Here is an 18,006-nt window from a genome sequence, read left to right on the forward strand (position 1 = left end):
GAAATCTGTACTGAGACTTAAAGATTCACTTTGAAGTGAAAGATATGAGGGTTCACCTGGGCTCTGGATTATTAGAATGTGCTAACATTAGCTGATGTGATACTAATGTGTGAATGAATAGTAGGTGTTATGGAAATGTGGGATCTTGACAAGTTTTCACGGTGGTATTTCTAAAGGGACTCTCTAGTTCTCCCTTTTTGGCAGACTGCACAATGTTTATCTCCATTATCTATGGCCCAGAGTGTTGTTTGCTTCCATCTCACAGCATACACTCCACCCCTGTCCTACACATCTCTCCCAACCCTCCAGGGCATCAGTTGAATTCAAGCTTGACTTTATTCTCTTGTCTTGTCTGCTTGCTGCCATGACTTCTCTTACTTTTAATACTTTTGGTTAACTTTGGTGTGTTTACAGGCACTGCATATTTTTCTGCCTTGAATTTACTTTTGTTGCAATTAGTTCCTCAGCAGCTCTATGTTGAGTGTCTTAAGGATTGGGCTGCTTTGTCAAATGCAACACAAGTTAACAACCTCATGGGTAATCCTCAACTCTGGTATCCTGTGTTGTTTTGTTTGGAAGTGTTGCTCTGTCTTCCTTGTCATTATTTCTGCAGCTTCTCTGAAACAGATTGCTCTGAGGGAATTGTGATTTTCCTTACTGCCATTTTGTTCCCCAGGGAAATAGGAAGTATGAATGTTGTTAGATTTTGAATATCACTATAACTATATTTTGTAGAGATGGCAGTTATGATGACAGACGACTTGCTGAATATATATATATATATATATATATGTATTTATGGAGGGTACAAGAGTGTATAAAAATACATACATAGAAAGAGGCAGAAAAATCCTTGGTCTGTACATCCAATTTGGTTTTATTTTTGTACCACTTTCCAGTGGGTAGGCCAGAGACTTCTAGTAAATTATTTTAATTCTTTTGTAATTTTTTTTATCAACTGTGTCTTTATTCCTTTCATTTATAACATGATATCTTAAATGTCACTAAATCAAGCAATAACTATGAAACATTTTAGTTGGTTGAAAGAGACTTAAAAGATCTCTGCCTGTAATGCCAGAAACTGCTGTGGCATTTTTCTGAAAAAATAAGGGAAGTGAAACCTCAGCCCCTGGTTATGAACTGAATGGAAAGAATTGAACAAAGAAAGCAGAGATGAGGGAGGATGAGCATGGTGTGGAAATTATGAAAGAAAACTACTGAAATTTGCCTTGTCAATCCAGGACTGGTTTTCCAGGAAGGAGAGATTGTTGGCAGTGAAGGGGCAAGCAAAAAATACGTGTTTCCAAGGTAGTTTAGGGCAATGTAAAGTGCAAAGCAGGAGGAGATGAGTCACAACTGAATGGCAGAGGCTGTTACCCACACATGGGGAAGCTGGAAAGGGAGCAGATGCTGCAGATAAGAGCAAAAATTGCGTGTCTCTCTAGGGTGAACACTGATGCAGCAACATTTACACGTGAGAAAGAGTTACTTATGTCAGGCAAAGCTATAAAATACAAATCTCGAATGCTACCCAGCAAAACAAAGTTAATAGGCAACATGATGGTCCATGGAATTCAAAGAAGATAGATGAAAAATCAGGTCTATATTGAGTGAAATAATAAGAAGCAGTATGTGTCACAGTTTAGACCCAGCCAGTAACAACCAGGCTTCTTCTCACCCACCCCTCACCATGAGATAGGGAGGAGAAAATCATTCTAAAGGCTTGTTAAGTGAGACAAGGATGGGGAGGTTTTCACTCCCCAGTTACGGAAATGGGCAAAACCAGTCAGGCTTAACTTGAGGAGAAAAAAATTTAATCTATCAGAACAGTAGAAAGAGAAAACAAGACCAGATCTTAAATACCTTCCTCCCACCTCCCCTCTTCTTCCTGGTCCCAAATTACTTCACTCCTGCCTTTCTCTCAGTGGCACAGGAAGATGGGGTGTTGGGTTTAGGATCAGATCACCACATGCTGCTCCTTCCTCAAGAGGAGGATTCCTCACAGCTTTCCCCTGCTCCAACGTGGGGTCTCTCTCATGGATAAGAGTCTTTCATGAACCCTTCTGACATGAATCCCCCCCACGAGGTGCAATCCCTCAGGAACAGACTGCTCCAGCCTGGGCTGTCCATAGAGTCACAGCTGCTTTGGGCACTGCCATCTCTCCTGGTGTGGGATGCTCCATGGTTGCAGGTCCATGTCTACTCCACCATGGCCTTCCATGACTGCAGATCCATATCTGCCTCTCCACAATCCTTCACAGGCTGCAGATCCACATCTGTCCCCCCGTGTTATTCAGGGACTGCTCCACAGTGCTCCTCCACGGGCTGCAGGAGGACAGCTGGCATCTCACTGCAGGCTGCAGGGAAATCTCTACTGGAGAGTGCTGGTGTCCTGCAACTGGAATTCATGAATGCATATTGGTTTTTTATCTATACCTTTTTTCTGCAGTTGTGGAGAAGGTATTCTGGTGCAGTAAATTAATTTACTGACTCTAGTCAATAGCCACACACTGCTTTCTGTTGCTTTCTGCTGCAGCCTGAGATGTATTTTATATGGATTTACTACATAAGGGTTTCCCTGCATGACAGGAGAATAAGACAGTGTTGCCAGTGTGGGCCAGACAGGCTGCAAAACAGACTTCTTTCCTGTGTTATACCAGTCCCAGAAGTGCTATTTCTCAGCTGTTAGAGGAGAAGGTTTCTTCTCATTTAATAGCATACATAAATATCATTTGGCATTCTGGAATATTATAAATGACATACAGTTTACCACCTGCTGGAATGATTTTTTCTGAATACTGATTTTAAAATGTAATTAACAGCTTATTTTAGTGGGTGCAATTACATGAAGCTGTTTTTGTTTTGTCTGGGATAAAATTTTTTGCTTTTGCTGGTATTACTATAAAATCTAAATTTATGGTTTTGGCATTTTGGTGCATCATTTGTTTGTATCTGGATATAAGACTTAAACAGTGGATTAAATCCACAGCATATTTCAGTGCTACAATCACACTGACAACTTCATTTCCAGCTTAATCTAAAACCTTCCTATAATTATATGATGTCTTGTAAATAAGCCATCCTGGGAAGGCTTTAGGGAATTAAATAACTGAGGCAATATACAGTACAGAAAATAGCTCTGCAAAGATGTTGTGGTGTAGTTGAACAAATTAAACCAGATTAATTAAAAGATCAAAAATAAAGGAAATGGAGGAAAGCACATTCTAAGGGAACTGAAAGGACACAGAAAGTAAGTGAAACAGAGGACTTGAAAAATAATGGAAATCTTGGAATGGGTGATGATATCGGATGGGGAAAGGGTGGCAAGCTCCCAGGAGGGTGAGATGCAGGGAGAAAGCTTATGTAGTCCCAGAGGTGGGCTGAAATTAAACAAAGTGAGGGTCTAAGCATCAGGAGTGCAGGGCTTGCAGAGATACCCAGGCAACTGCTGGGAGTTTCAGAGGGAGCAGCCAGCCTGGCTTTTTTTTGTGCTTCTGCAAAGTTCTGGCAAAGCAGTATGGGGGTGAGGCAAGGGGACATGAAGCAGTACCACTTGAGGCTGAGATGTCTTCTCAGAAATAAGGATGTTCCTCCATCCCTTCATCCCCTGAGCAGCAACAGAGTGGCAGAGCCTGCCTCTATCAGTTTCAGGAGTGTTTTGGCACCCTGTTTGCCCAGCCCAAGGACACATCAGGGATGACGTCGGGCTGGAGCCAGGGCTGCACGATGCTGTCAACAGCTCATTGCAGTGCCCTTGCTGTGTGACAGCTTGTTCCTTGTCAGTAGAGAGTTCCTGGTCAGTGAGCCCTCACCCTCCAACATGACAGTGCCAGCTTTAATGTTTGAACAATATTTACTCAGGACTGGACTGGTTACTATCATCAACAGCAGGGGCAGAGACTCTCCTGGGCAAGGTGGCTACCTGCCACAGTAGTCATTTGCCCATGATTTACTGCTGCTTTTATTTTCCTTGTAAAAACCACAGGTCAACATTGTTGTATGGTTAACATAACGTAGGTTAATATGAAACCACAAATAACTGCATTCCAAGCAAATTACAGTGTGTTAGTTGTGCTACATGATCTATTACAATATAACATTGCTTATGGCATAACTCTACAGAGGCAAAGTGGCTCTCCAGGAATGAAAAATTATTAACAAGCTTCCAGACAACAAGTGAAATCTCTTAACTATATGTATTTGATAATTGCCAGGGATTTTGCTTTTGTTTGATATGTCCCTCTAATTGTGGGGAGGAGATCTCCCACTCTCAGATTAAAAAGTGGTTGACTTTCACAGAGAGAAAATACATTACCAGATATTCACCTTCCTTGTTGCTTCTCTTATTGTTTTCTAAATAGTTTTGTGTTAAGTTTTTGGATTCTCATGATTCAAGTTGAGCCTGAAGAAGAGAATTCATGGTGACTGAGATCTACACCTGTTCTTAACTTTCCAGCAAGTTGTAGTATTATTAAGAGTAATTTTAATAGTAAATATGAGACAGATGATTCTTACTCTCTCTATTATAATATACTGCAAGTTGTATTTAGTGTAAAATGACCAAGCTCCAAGACTGGTAGATACATGACTAAAGTTTAAAGCAGATTCCGTACTTTCTATTGTATTTGGTAATGCATTTGCAAACATAAAAAGCAGGGAAGGAAAACATTTATTTTATTGAAAAACTCTGGAGGAAAAACTACAATTAGACAGAACAGAGAATATCTAATTACAGAACTGGAATGCCGATGGGGAAAAAAAACCCCAAACCTGTTTTGGAAAACTTTGGAAATCTGAATTAGCTATTCAGATGCTGGAAGTATAGCTGCATTGCTAGCCATGGAGATATATATAGGCTGATCAGTTCTCAACCTGCTTTCTCTGCAAGATCTATTCTTCCCTCCAAGTGCAGCAGGCTGCTCCAGGTTTTGGTTCCAGGTTTTGTCATTGCAAAGAGACTTCTGGTATTGTTTTGAGGATTTTTTTTTTTTTTTTTTGGCAAATGTTTGCACTTTTGTTGAGGCCAGAGGTTGCTTAGTGCTTTACCAGTCAGCTCAGATTATCTGTTAGGCTTTAAATTCCTTTAAATAAGTTATCAGTAATCTCTCATTTCTAGTTTTACTGGAGATAGTAAATTTTTTTTCTGTCTTCTTAGAGTTTCTCTGCGAGGTGTCATGGCACAAGGCAGCTTCCCACTGGCCCACTGTGGGGCTAAATTCCTGGAATCAAACAAGCTGAAGGCTGGCCTTAAGTTTACCTGGTACAGATGTGGGGCAGCTACTTTGCAGTTTTCTTTGCTTTAGCCTTTGTCATTTTCCTGCACCAGTAGCTATATCCCAGTATTACAGTTACTGCTTTTTAGACCATTGCTCTTTTGGTTTTCTAGCTACCTGATAGTGGCCTCTGATCTTTGTGCTTGTGTAACAGCCCACTTGCCCAACCAGTACTCTGGCTTCTCTCCTGTTTCTAGGAGTTTGCAGTGGAGTTGTTCTAGCTTTAAAAGATACTGATTCCTTCCTACCTGCCTTGCTGGGATATATTTTTTTTTTTTCCTTCCTGAATATCCAGGTGAAGATGTTGTGTACATAGATTTCTGCTGGGGATTGAACTGCTGTGTTGTATTTTGGCTTGCCTTCTGAGCGTGGTATGTTGGATAGTGCAGCATCTGCCCTGCCTTCTGTTTACATGTCACAATGCTAGCCAAAGGATCACAATGTTTTTGCACAGGCCAGGTCTCAGAATATGGAGGAGCCATCCACTGTGATTACTTGCTTCCTACCACTGAAAGAGAACAGATCCTTTCCGTTTTCTCCCAGGTGGATGAATCCCCTGTCTGCTCTATTGCTCAGCTTGCACTGTATGATGCAGGCATAGATAATACCCCAGGACAGGAAAATTAATTTAATACTTAGCTTGTCTCTGTATTTTCATGCAAAGCACTGCTCATCTGATGATGTCATTCCTTCATTCTGCTGGGGACAGTATGGAAGTCCTCTTAGACAAAATCCATTATTGGATGAAAGACCCCTCTCAGAGCTGACAGGAGGAGATGCAGGAGGTACATTTTGCCCCTTTCCTATCTGCCTACTCATGCAGTATGAATAATTTTTGAGCACCCATAATAATGCTGATTTTTCACCATTTTCCCAGATTGCCTTTAACCTTCAGTGAGGCATGTTGGACCATCTCCATTGTTTGCTGGAATTTGCCAGCTGCCTTGAGCAGCCTCAGGGGCTGCTAAGCTGTATGAAGGGTATGGAGGTTGGACTGATCATTACTCCAGTCTTTTGTCTCCTTGGTCTGAGCTGGAGTCTTTCAGATGTCCTCAGATATTTGATGTTTGATGGATAGACAGCAGAATACCCCCTGGTATTTTGCTCCAAGTACTTGTAAAGAATCAGATGTAACGTAATATGTTCATGGATTGTCCCTACTTCAGCTCTTTCTCCTCCAAGAGTGCCCTTGCTGAAGCTCTGATACTTGGTTCAGTTTACATTTCACCTCTGGTGAAATTTACATTTCACATGACTTGAGTTTTTAGATCAAAGTCAAAAGTGTTTATGACCTCTCTGTCAAATATATTGAGGAACCTTATCACCTTCTTTGTTATGATGGGGCTTCTCAGTGATACAGGAAGTGGTAATCTTGCCCCTGGGTAAATGGGTTTTGTGTACTTGACAGGTACTAAATAGGAATTATTCCTGCAAAACAGGGATTTACATTGAGTGCTTTGGTCCATGGTTTTAGCCCTGGAAGGCTTTCTGGTGGAGTATTTCCTTCCTGAAACTGTGCTGCTGACTGTTTCAGTAGGAGTGGCTGCAGTATAGTCAGACCAGTTTCTTTATCAATTAGTTTATCAATTAGTGTGTGTGGTTAACACAGTCAAGTGTTTAAGAGGGATTGAGGCTGCATAGAGGGAAAAGGGAAGATTTATTGATGCTTGAATTCCAACCATCCAGCACCTTGGGCTCAAATATAGCAGTTATCTCCCAAAAGTGCTCCTAGACCTTGTCTTACCATGCACTTCTGCCATGCAACGTGAAGGATGTCCCTCATGTCTACTTCTACAGACTCTGAAAGGCAATGCCTACTCTTTCATGGTTATCCTGGAGGCCATACATTAGCATAGCAGTCACAGATTTCTTCTATAGCATATTAATCTAACTGTGCCACTTAGCAATGTTGCAGGAGATTACATTTGCTGTGGCTCTCCCATCCATCTGGACTTGAATTGGTCGTATTAATCTAACAGGAAAGTTGCAAATTTAGCAGCTGTATTGCTGGCAGCTTGTTCTTGTAGTGCAGAATAAAGAGTTATTTTGCTCACAGCAGCTCTCTGTCATCTGGAAAGGATGGGGTAGGTACTTTATGGTCCAGATTGGCAAAGGAGAGATTGACTAGTCACCCTGCCCAGTTCTAATGGGAAAGGCACTGGGTGAATGGAAGAAGTTGTATTTTTCTTCTCGCTTTGGAAATAAATTCGTTCCTCTTTTCTCATTTCTGGGTTCTTTTTAGTTTAAGCCTAATTTCCTTGTTCTGTGCTACTAACATTCTTCTTGATTCAGTTCCAGACTGTTTTAGCTGACTTTCCTATCTGGAAGCATTTATTTATGTTTAGATCTGTGTCTTTCCAGTGCTTTCTTGTAAGATGGAAACGTTCACAAAAATTTTGTCTCTGAATTATTCCTTTATATTTTCAAGATTACATATAGCATAGACTTTGCACATTTATTATGAAACTATCTATTCCTTATACTGAGTCTTTCCATCTTTTTACAAGGAGGGAGAGACAATCCAGTATCTCCTTTTATTCCCATTCTGTGCAAGATCTAAAATTGTCTAGAACTTCCAAAATGTGTTCAAGTGGTTTGGACACTCTACTCAGCAGTTGTGTCTTTATTTGCTTCTTACCTTAATTGCCAGATGGGCAAGCTCCTCGGAACACACCAGATGTGATTTAAAGAGGAAAGGGAGGTCACGACACAATTCAGAGCTGGCATTTGTCTGCCTGTGGTGGCTCAGAGCTCTCTGGCTGGTTCAGGGACTCAGCCACTTGCCCGAGGTTCCATTCTCCCCTCCCTTGTGTACTGGGGCTCCTTGAATTGCTTTTTGTGTGTGTGTGTATGAGGAGCTAGTTGTAACATGTTGGTGAAGTCACGAAATAAACTTCACCAGCTTGAGCAAGGATGCTGAGGAGAAGGTTTAGCTCAACCCAGGACATTTTCTTTTGGTTTGTTGCTTCATTTCACCTCACCAGCTGAAAAACATACTTCCAGCTCCAGCAGAATTTATGGGATCCTGCTCTTTCACAGTGTCAAGAACTAGCCAGCTGTGCTTTCCTTGCCAAACAGCATGTTCTGCAGTATGTTCATTGTCTTATCTGTTGCTCTTCAAAATAATTTTATATAGCCTAGAATATTCCACAGTTACCATGACTGTTGTGGTAACAAATTGAGAGTCTCTCATGGATGGTTGCTCAAGGTGAAATAGTGACACTCAGACACTGCACCACACAAGTCTCAGAATGTTCTTTCTGCTTAAACTGCAGAGCTCAAGCAGGTCAAGCAGATCTCTGAAACAAGTTTGATTGACTGTATTAAAATTAACTCTGTCTACGTCAGACATTTTAATTGTGCTTGTACAGATACTTCTGTCTAGAGAGATAAAATATTAAACACATAATGAATAATGCAGCTGTCTCACAGTACTGTGATCTTTTTGTGAATAGGGAAGTCATAGATTGCCTGGGTATTGAACTGGCATAACACTTTTTATTATTTCTGCAGTGACAGCTTAGCAGTGACAAGTTGCATGATGTAATGTTGAACATTGTATGTTTTTTAGAGAATAAACAGGACTTTTCCATCTCTCAGGAACAGAGCTGGGCATTTGCCTGATCCCTGGCAGCTAACACAGCTGTGGGAAAAGCCACTGTTTAATGTAGCCTTGCATAGCATTGTGCAGAGAAGTCAATAGATGGAGAATTCCATGTGAAATCAGATCTTGAGCCATGAAAGGAAAACTGAAGATGCTTTAGGTTAAGAACTGTTCATTAATGACCTTTGGCTTCAAGACTCTTTCTTTGGGGCTGGGGTTCTCCCAATTGCCACTGCCATTCCCTCCTCACCCTTTCTCTTTCCTTTCAAGGATGGCCTGGCCTGGTCTGGCTGCAGACTGACCACTGCAAGATGTTGCTTTTGCCCTTTGATTCTTTCTACCATGAACAATTTTTTTAATTGCTAGGTAAAAATAGGTGTTTCCATTTTTTCCTGAAAATATCTTTGTTGCTGAAGTTTCAGTGACACAGAAGCTCTGTCCTTTAATCACCAAGATTAAGATGGAATTTTCATTCCCATTATCCTTACTGAGAACTGGGCCCTACCACAGAGCATTTCTTCTTTAAAGAAAAGACTTTAAAAGGGGAGAAATTCACTTTTAAAATTAATAACCATGGCAACCTTTACAGTGAATTTCCAAACATAGAAAGTTGCCTTTAAGAAGCAAGATCATCTAAGAGGAAGGTGAGTTTCTACAGCTTCTAACACTGTTTCCAGAGAATGTAAGATTTTACAAGAATTAGTCAGAGGGACTTTTATATGCAGATAGGAAAAGTTATATCATCCTGATGATGTGTTGTTTTGTGGTGTTTTTTCTTTCAGGATTCTGTGTGCTAACTAATCTCATCAAAATGCTGGCTTAAAATAGACTTGGAGGACTAGATAGAGCCTGCTGGTGCTAGTTATGATAAGATATAATCTAAGTGAATTTAACAATTTGCCAATGTTTCTCTCATACTTAAACCGTTATACTTAGTTGACCTTGTTCTGGGGTGTCATTTCATGGATATTTGGAATCTTATTGGGGAACATTTTTTTCTTAAGTCAAAAAAGAAAGAGGGGGAACAGAACTGATGAGGGAGAAAACAAGTTGTGCATGCATTAAAAGCAAAAAATACCTCACGCATTGCAGTTCAGTGAAATGTAACTTCTGTATTCATCTCGGTGTTCCTCTTTTCTTTCTTTTTACTCAGCTAGATTATTTAATATCCTGTTGTCTGTGAGTATTAGATTCAATGGAATTGCTTTTCCCTGAAATGAGAACTCTGGTGCTAAATTCTGAGATCAGCCAAATAAGAACATTTTAGACCAAAACTTTCTGTGAGACTGGGAGAAGGAGCTTGCAAAGAACCTCAGTCTTGGAGAAGACTTCAGAGGGTGGTGGGAAGGCTGATGGACTGGCAAGAGACAGCTGCTTTTAGTCAAACTGCAAAATTGCCACGGAAAACAGTCTGCTAAAAAAAAAAATCCAGTCAGCACTACTGAGGTTGCATATAATGATTCAAGAACATATCAGTGTGTGGGGGAGTGTTCCCACACTGCATGTAGTGAGCAGGAGGGCAGATCATTAGAGGACTTTCCTTTTCTTCTTTCGTGCCATCTGTGATTGTAATTACAAGGTCTGAGCTGCCCACGGGCAGCTGGCTGAGAGGTTCTGCTGATGTCTGGAGTGGGTACAGTGAGCTCTGGCTGCACCCTCACCACCTGGTTTTATTTAGCTGTATGGCCACAGTTTATTTGCATTTCACTGGTCTTGTCCATGGCTTGGAGATAGCAAACTGGTTCTGCTGGAATAAGGGCTGGGCGATGCTGTCAGCAATCCAGAGGTATTTCTCTGTGCAGTGCTTAACTGGGAGAAACAGATTAAAAAGCAACTCTAAGCTGGGCAAAGTTTTGGAAAGGCTTTTAAAATTTTATTTTAATGATGTAATGAGTCATTTAAAGGTGACAGCCTTAAGTTCAGTGCTGTGGTAGTTCAAGTAAAAGTAAATGCAGCTAAAAATAAGCTCAGCTACTGAAGTATTCACGTTATGCAACATCTTTACAAAAGTTAAACTTTTAGACCAAAGTTAGGAGTAAAGTTAGTAACGGGTGTCTGAAGTGTGTTCTTTTGAGATGTCTCTGCCATCATGCAGTGATATTTTTATTCCATGTAAAGTAAAAGATTGTCTTTTGTGTTTTTGTAATGGAGGATAGGATCAATGTAATCTGAAAGGCTGGTTTGGTATTTTTTCCTGATGTGTACAGGATCCTGTCAAGAACTTTAATTTTAAATTCCAAAGTCATCTGAAAGCTTGACAAGGTGTTTGGTCAGTGAGAAGCTCAGCAAGGAATACACTTACAGAATACCACTGAGGCATGGGATTCTGTCTGCAAGGAAGCTGATAGCAGGTCATGGCAACTGACTGCAAGTTGAGCAAGAATCTTTCAGTACAGAAGGGCCTGTTTTGAATTGTCATCATTGAGTTTCTGAAAAATTGGCTGAAGGACTGACCTTATGCAGGTTGTCAGATGTTTTTCTTCCCCAGTGCTTCTGATAGATGGAATTATAGCTAGGTCAAAATATTACCATCCCTCAGAAAATAGCAAAACCTAGTCTCTTCACTAAGAAGGTTGGACTGGGAGTTTGCATGTGTTGAAGGTGCATCTTTATTTTCATGTTTTTACAGAAAATACAAGTTAATTTAAATAGGAAGGGTGAACAGTAGACTTTACATGTAATAAATTATATTTGTAGTTTTAAAATTAAGGAGGAAAGATGATCTGTGCTGTTGTGGAGTAAGAGAGGGGAAAAAATAACTTTGTTCTATACTTTGTTTATTTATGGTCTCTTGTACCTGTATAAATCAGAAGTAAAGCCATCAGGGAATTATCACTTTGCATGAATTAAGAACATTTATGTTTTTTGTACTCACTGAATGTGAATTTATTGTCAGGGCAAATAATCACTCAATTCTAAATTGTGGATATGTGAAAATATTTTGACACATACCACTAAATTCTAAGAAGGAAATTATAAGAGCACCAAGTCTTTCATGCACATTTGGACAACAGGTTTTAGTAATGCTATCCAATACTTTGGACAGCAAAACTTAGGAATTCTTATGAATCATCATTGTATTGGGTCACATTTTTAGGTTCTGATACATTTACTTATAAAATTAATTATTAACTGGAAGACCTGAGAAGAAAACTAAAGAAAAGCTAAATATTGACAGTGATGAAATTTTCTTTATCTTGGTTGGTTGGTTTAGATTTACTTTTTAAAAGTCCAAGTGGAGACCCAAAATTGAAAAAACCATTATGAGACGAGTAAGTTTTCCAGCTGCAAAAGCAAGAGCAAAACCAAAACCCAGAAGTTTATGAAAGAGGGAGAGAGTACAACAATCATTTCTTTGCCATGGCTTAATCACTGAAGGATTTATCATCAGTAGCTATGAAATTAAAATCATGCTCAGTTTTCAAGGACAGATGTCACATGAGGAAACTGAATACTTCATAAAAATTATCAGTTATTGAGAAGAAATACTCTCTAGCAGATTATATTGTTACCTGATGTTCATTTCTTCACAAACCTTCATCCACTTCAATTCTAACTCATCTTCTTGTTTCACTCCTAGGCACATAATACACTTTATTGATTGAGGCATTAAAATCATCTTTGGAAATCTATTTTCAGATTGCTGTTCCTGCAATAGTAATTATGGCTGCTGTGATCCATTAATAGCCTTTTGTAAGCAGGCTCATACTGCTTTATAAATGAAGGAAAACATCTCTGGTTGGTGGTTAACTCCTCATAGAAATTTAACAAGAATATTATCTCTAAACCCAGCCTTTTCAGGATTTAGGCTTGTGCTCATAAAGGATTAGAAGGAAGAGATTATTTTCAGTGCCATTTTGATTCTGGGGCTTAGATCTAATATGAAGTATACATTGCTCTTTCTTTCAGGGTGTATATAAGACGGTTTTATGTAGTTAAGTCTAAGCAGGCACCCATCCCTTGAAGGAATGAGGTACATGGGCTGGTTGGTTTTATTGTGTTTGTTTTTATGGTTGTTCTTTTTGGTTGGTTGGTTGGGTTGGGTTTGTTTTTTGGTTTTTGGTTTGGTTTGCTTTTTTTAAGGATTTTGGCTTTGGAAGGGTTTGATGTTATTTCTTGTTTCAGTTTTTTAATTGAATAGTCTGCCCATGAGTATTTCTAGGTTTAAGTACCCTATTAATAGATTTTGCTCTTCTCTCAGTTTCTAAATAAAATGCTGCTCATGCAATTGATGTTTTTTCTTTTTGGAAGGTAGGTCATCATTGGAGCAGAGTACACAACCATTTTCAATTTCTCAGGCCCGCAAAGACAGTCCCAGTTAATGACATGTTATGCTCTTCTCAGAATCACTACTAGAAGTTTCAGGATTGTATAGGCAGCTTTTGTGATGAAATTTCAGTTCAGGAATTGTTTATGAAGTTTATGCTCTACACATCTATTGAACAGTTCTAATGAACAACATTCTCAATTCTGGCCATAATTATGATCTTTGGATAATCTCCCCTAACTATCAGGTTGTTTTGAATCCTCAAAAACTCCTGTGGTATAGAGGACTAATTCAGTATTACTCTCAGACTGGAATGTTCTTGCAAATGTACCTGTCAACATATTTGCAATAAGTAGAAATATAATTTACAAATATTTGCAGTATTTGTTACATGAATATAGTTATTTTTTTTCTTTGTTTTTCCTTTCTGCTTTTACTTTACTTTTGTGGTTTTGAAAATGAATGGGAAGTAATGGGACACTGAGTGCCAGAGGTATGAGTGAAGAAAGGAAAAGTTTTAGGAAAGAGTAATTGTGAAAGTCATTTCACTGAGAGCCACAGGAATTAAAATTAGGCAGATGTTCTTTCTTATTGGTTCTCTCCATCATCAAGTTGGTTTAGGTGAATTCATAAAAATTGTACCTCCTCTGTGTCTCCTCTTAACCTTTAGGGACAATGAATGTTAGTTAGTTTTGAACTAACATCAAGTGTATAGTAATGCATAAAATATACCTTAAAGTCTACCTTGCATACTTTACATGTTTGTCTGAGTTGGTAACGTACCAGAGAATTATTTACACATGAAAGAATGGTGGGCCTTGCCCTTGTACAACAGGCTTTTACTCAGTAAATGAGTTAGGGCATGGACTGCCTTCAACAAAAATAAATAATAGAATATAATCTACCTCAGAAGTAAAATAAGCAAGACCTGTGCTTTGTTCCAAAGCAAATCAGCATAAGTTGAGAACAATCAAATTGTACCTCTGTGAGGAATGTATGTATGAACATGTCAGGTTTACATATTCTTTTCAATAGCATCTTGTTATTGCTTGTTATTGTTAATTCCCTGGAGCCTTGCCAGAAGGATGAGGTTTCAGATGAATAAAGATTTTCACCAGCATCTGCTGCACACTGTAGCTGCCATCTCCCTCTGGGGATCGCCACCACTTTATGGACATTTTGAAAGTTTGGCACCATGGGCTTTGTTACAAACATTACTTGCCAAGAGAGACTGTACTGGAAACTGATGGTGGACAAAACAAAGACAACTAGTACACATGGCTCAAATCTTCTGGTAGATCTGTTAACATGTCTTTTCCACAGAAGAGCTTGATGTCAGACTTAGGTCTTTCAGCAAGTCTGTGGAAGCTGATGTTTTTCCTGTGCAGGGTGATGCTTGTCTAAGCTCTGATAAATCATACCACAGCATGTCCTTCCAGCCTGCATGGGATCCCCTTCCCCACAAAGGGGGGGGGAAGCTTCTGGGTCTCCTTCCAGCTGTCCTCCAGCATCAGACCCCGGACATGAGAGGTGCTGGTGTCTGGGACATGCCCATGAGTCCTAGGCTGTAGGCACACAATGGAGTCATTTCAGGGGGCAAAAACCTTCCTAAGCATTGGGCTTGACCCAGCATGTGACCTGTTTAGTTAGCTATACATCTGTCCAGATGCATGTTTACTGAAAAGGTATTTTATTCAAGCATATAGACTTTGCTTCAGTATGTGATGTAAGATGATTTTCCCCCTTTGGTGGAAGGAAGTAATTTTTGTAGTCTGAGACCCTGCTCCTAAAGATATTTGCTGTATATGGTTTAATTAAAGTGAGCATTTAAGTCAATTGATAGTCATTAAAGATGCATGTGGCAGAGAGGATTTTGACCCCAAGCCTGTAAAAGGTCTGATAGCTGGGCAAAGGCAGGAGTGTGGGGGTTCCCCAGGGAGTGGGGCCTGGAGCTGGCCTGGGGCTGGAACACCAAGAGAGTATCACTGTCAAACCTGTCCCCTGAAGCAGGACACAAAAAAAGACCAAGTTAAATTAAGCCTAGTTGCTGTGCTGAAAATTACTGCCTGCACATTCAGATGTATCCTGAGCTATCTCTTTTTTCCATCTGTGAAGTCTCCTGTTTTTTTTCTTCTTCCATAGATGATGTCTCAGATTGATTGCACTGTTCTGCATTACAGAGAAGATCTGACTAAATGACATTAAATGAGACTTGTGGTATTTGAAATATAGCAATTGACACTCAGGCAGCATATTAAGATGTTAAAAAAAAAAAAAAAAGAAAGTTCTCTGCTTTTAAATCTACACCAAAAATGCATTTGTATGGCCAGTGCTTCACTTCATTCTTTGGATAGTAAAAAGCATCTGGGGCTTGACTTACTGGTCTGTTTCAAAAGGCATTGCAATTTGCCCTGGTGTTTGTACTGTGTATCACTGTTTTGAGTGTAGTTACCTTTTACTGTATGCATATGGGTAAAAGGCTTAAAATTAGTGCAGAAAAGTTTAATGAAAATGCTCTTGATTTCAAAAATCAGAGTAATAGCCGGCTGTTAAAAAGGAAAACAATTTCAAATGCTGTGCTTAACACAAGTGCAAATGAGTTTTAAATCATCTCTCTTTCGAGTCTATTTCTGGCAAGTAAATGATGTACATATGTAATAAAATGAATAAGAAAAGGGTTACTGCATAGTTTCTGAATCAGTAAGTGCCACTTAAGAAGACAAATCCAATCTTCTAATTTTTAAAAAAACAATAGATACTGTCTCAGAAAAAGAAGTGTTGACAAGATGCTATTTATTGTGACAAAAACTGGTATGAATCTATTGGGTTTTGTATGAACATACTTTAATTCTAGTGGGTATCTGTTCCACACATTTATAGAGATGGGGAGTCAAAAGCCAGTCCACAGAAATTCTAATATTCTTGCAAATGTTTTTCCTTTGGGTCTCTTTTGATCACTTTCTGAAGGAAATTTTCAACACAGTGCTTAAAATATTTCTATCAGTATTTCCTCAGGGCAGTTGAAATATTTAATCTTGGTTAGGCTTCTTGTTTTCACTGTATCTTGTTTTGTTCTTTTGATGTGTTTTGCTATCTGGATTTAATTTTTATGTTTTATTTCTTGCTTCTTGTATAAGTTGGTTTGTGTAGTATTTTTATACTATGTAATTCACTAAGTTTGCCAGTGATATCAAGCTGTGTGGTGCAGTGGGTTCACTTGAGGGAAGGGTTGCCATCCAGAGGGAACTTAACAGGCTTGAGAACTGGAGTAGTGCAAACTGCATGAGGTTCAACAAGTGCAAGGTCCTGCATCAGTGTGCCCAGGTGGCCAAGAAGGCCCATGGCATCCTGGCCTGTATCAGGAACAGAGTCACCAGCAGGTCCAAGGAAGTGATTCTGCCCCTGTACTCAGCTCTGGTGAGGCCACACCTCGAGTACTGTGTCCAGTTCTGGGCCTCTCAGTTTAGGAAGGATATCGAGGTCCTGGAGCGGGTCCAAAGGAGGGCAACCAGGCTGGTGAAGGGACTCGAGCACAGACCCTATGAGGAGAGGCTGAGAGAGCTGGGGGTGTTCAGCCTGGAGAAGAGGAGGCTCAGGGGAGACCTCATCACTCTCTACAACTCCCTGAAAGGAGGGTGTAGCCAGGTGGGGGTTGGTCTCTTTTCCCAGGAAGCTCTCAGCAAGACAAGAGGGCACGGTCTTAAGTTGTGCCAGGGGAGGTTTAGGTTGGATATTAGAAAGAATTTCTTTACCAAGAGGGTGATCAGGCATTGGAATGGGCTGCCCAGGGAAGTGGATTCTCTGTCCCTGGAGATTTTTAAAAAGAGACTGGATGTGGCACTCAGTGCCATGGTCTGGTAACTGCAGTGGTGGTTCAGGGGTTGGACTCGATGATCTCTGAGGTCCCTTCCAACCCAGACGATTCTATGATTATATGATTCTATGATTCTATGATCTTGGTTGGACCAGTCCCAGACACAATTACAAGATGGGTACAGAGTGGCTTGAAAGTAACCCTGAAGAGAATGACTTGGGGGTATTGACTTCTGAGAAGCTCAACATGAGCTGTCAGTGCCCTCATGCAGCTCAGAGGGCCAACCCTATCCTAAGATGCATCAAGAGGACCATGGCCAGCAGATTCTCCCCTATACTCTGCATTTGTGAGACCTCACTTCAAATCCTGTGTCAAATTCTGGTGTCCCCACCATAAGGACGACATGGATCTGTTGGAATGAGCCCAGAGGAAGGCCACAAAGATGCCCCATAGGGCTGCTATGAGGAAAGGCTGAGGGAGCTGGGGTTGTTCAGCCTAAAGAATAGAGGACTGAGGAGACCTGAGGAGACCTCAGGACTGAGGGAACTTACAGGAAGGCTGGAGAAGGCATTTTCCTAATTGTGTCCAGAGATAGGACCAGGGGAAATGGTTTTAATGAACAAGAATAGGTTTAGGCTGGATCCTAGGAAGACGTTCTTTGTTACGAGGGTGGTGAGACTCTGGACAACATTGCCCAGAGAGCTTGTGGATGCTCCCTCCCTGGAGGAGTTCCAAGCCAGGTTCGATGAGGCTTTCAGCAACTTTGTCTAGATGAGAAGTGTCCGTGGCAGGGAGATTGGAGTAGGTGATCTTTAAGGTCTTTTCCGACCTAACCCATTCTATGATTCTATATTAAAGTAGCATTAATTGATGATTGATATTACTGATGGTGTTTCAGTAATTGAAATTACAGTAATTTTACTGCTATTCTCATTGCTAATTTTATTCTCTTTGATATGTTAGATTACATTTTTCAAATTAAAATTTTTTATAGGGATATTTTCTACTGAGAAGATTTTAGTATCCTCAGTTTTTGATGTGCTTTGTG

This window comes from Calypte anna, chromosome 1 (assembly GCF_003957555.1).
Source record: "Calypte anna isolate BGI_N300 chromosome 1, bCalAnn1_v1.p, whole genome shotgun sequence".
NCBI classification, from domain to species: Eukaryota; Metazoa; Chordata; class Aves; order Apodiformes; family Trochilidae; genus Calypte; species Calypte anna.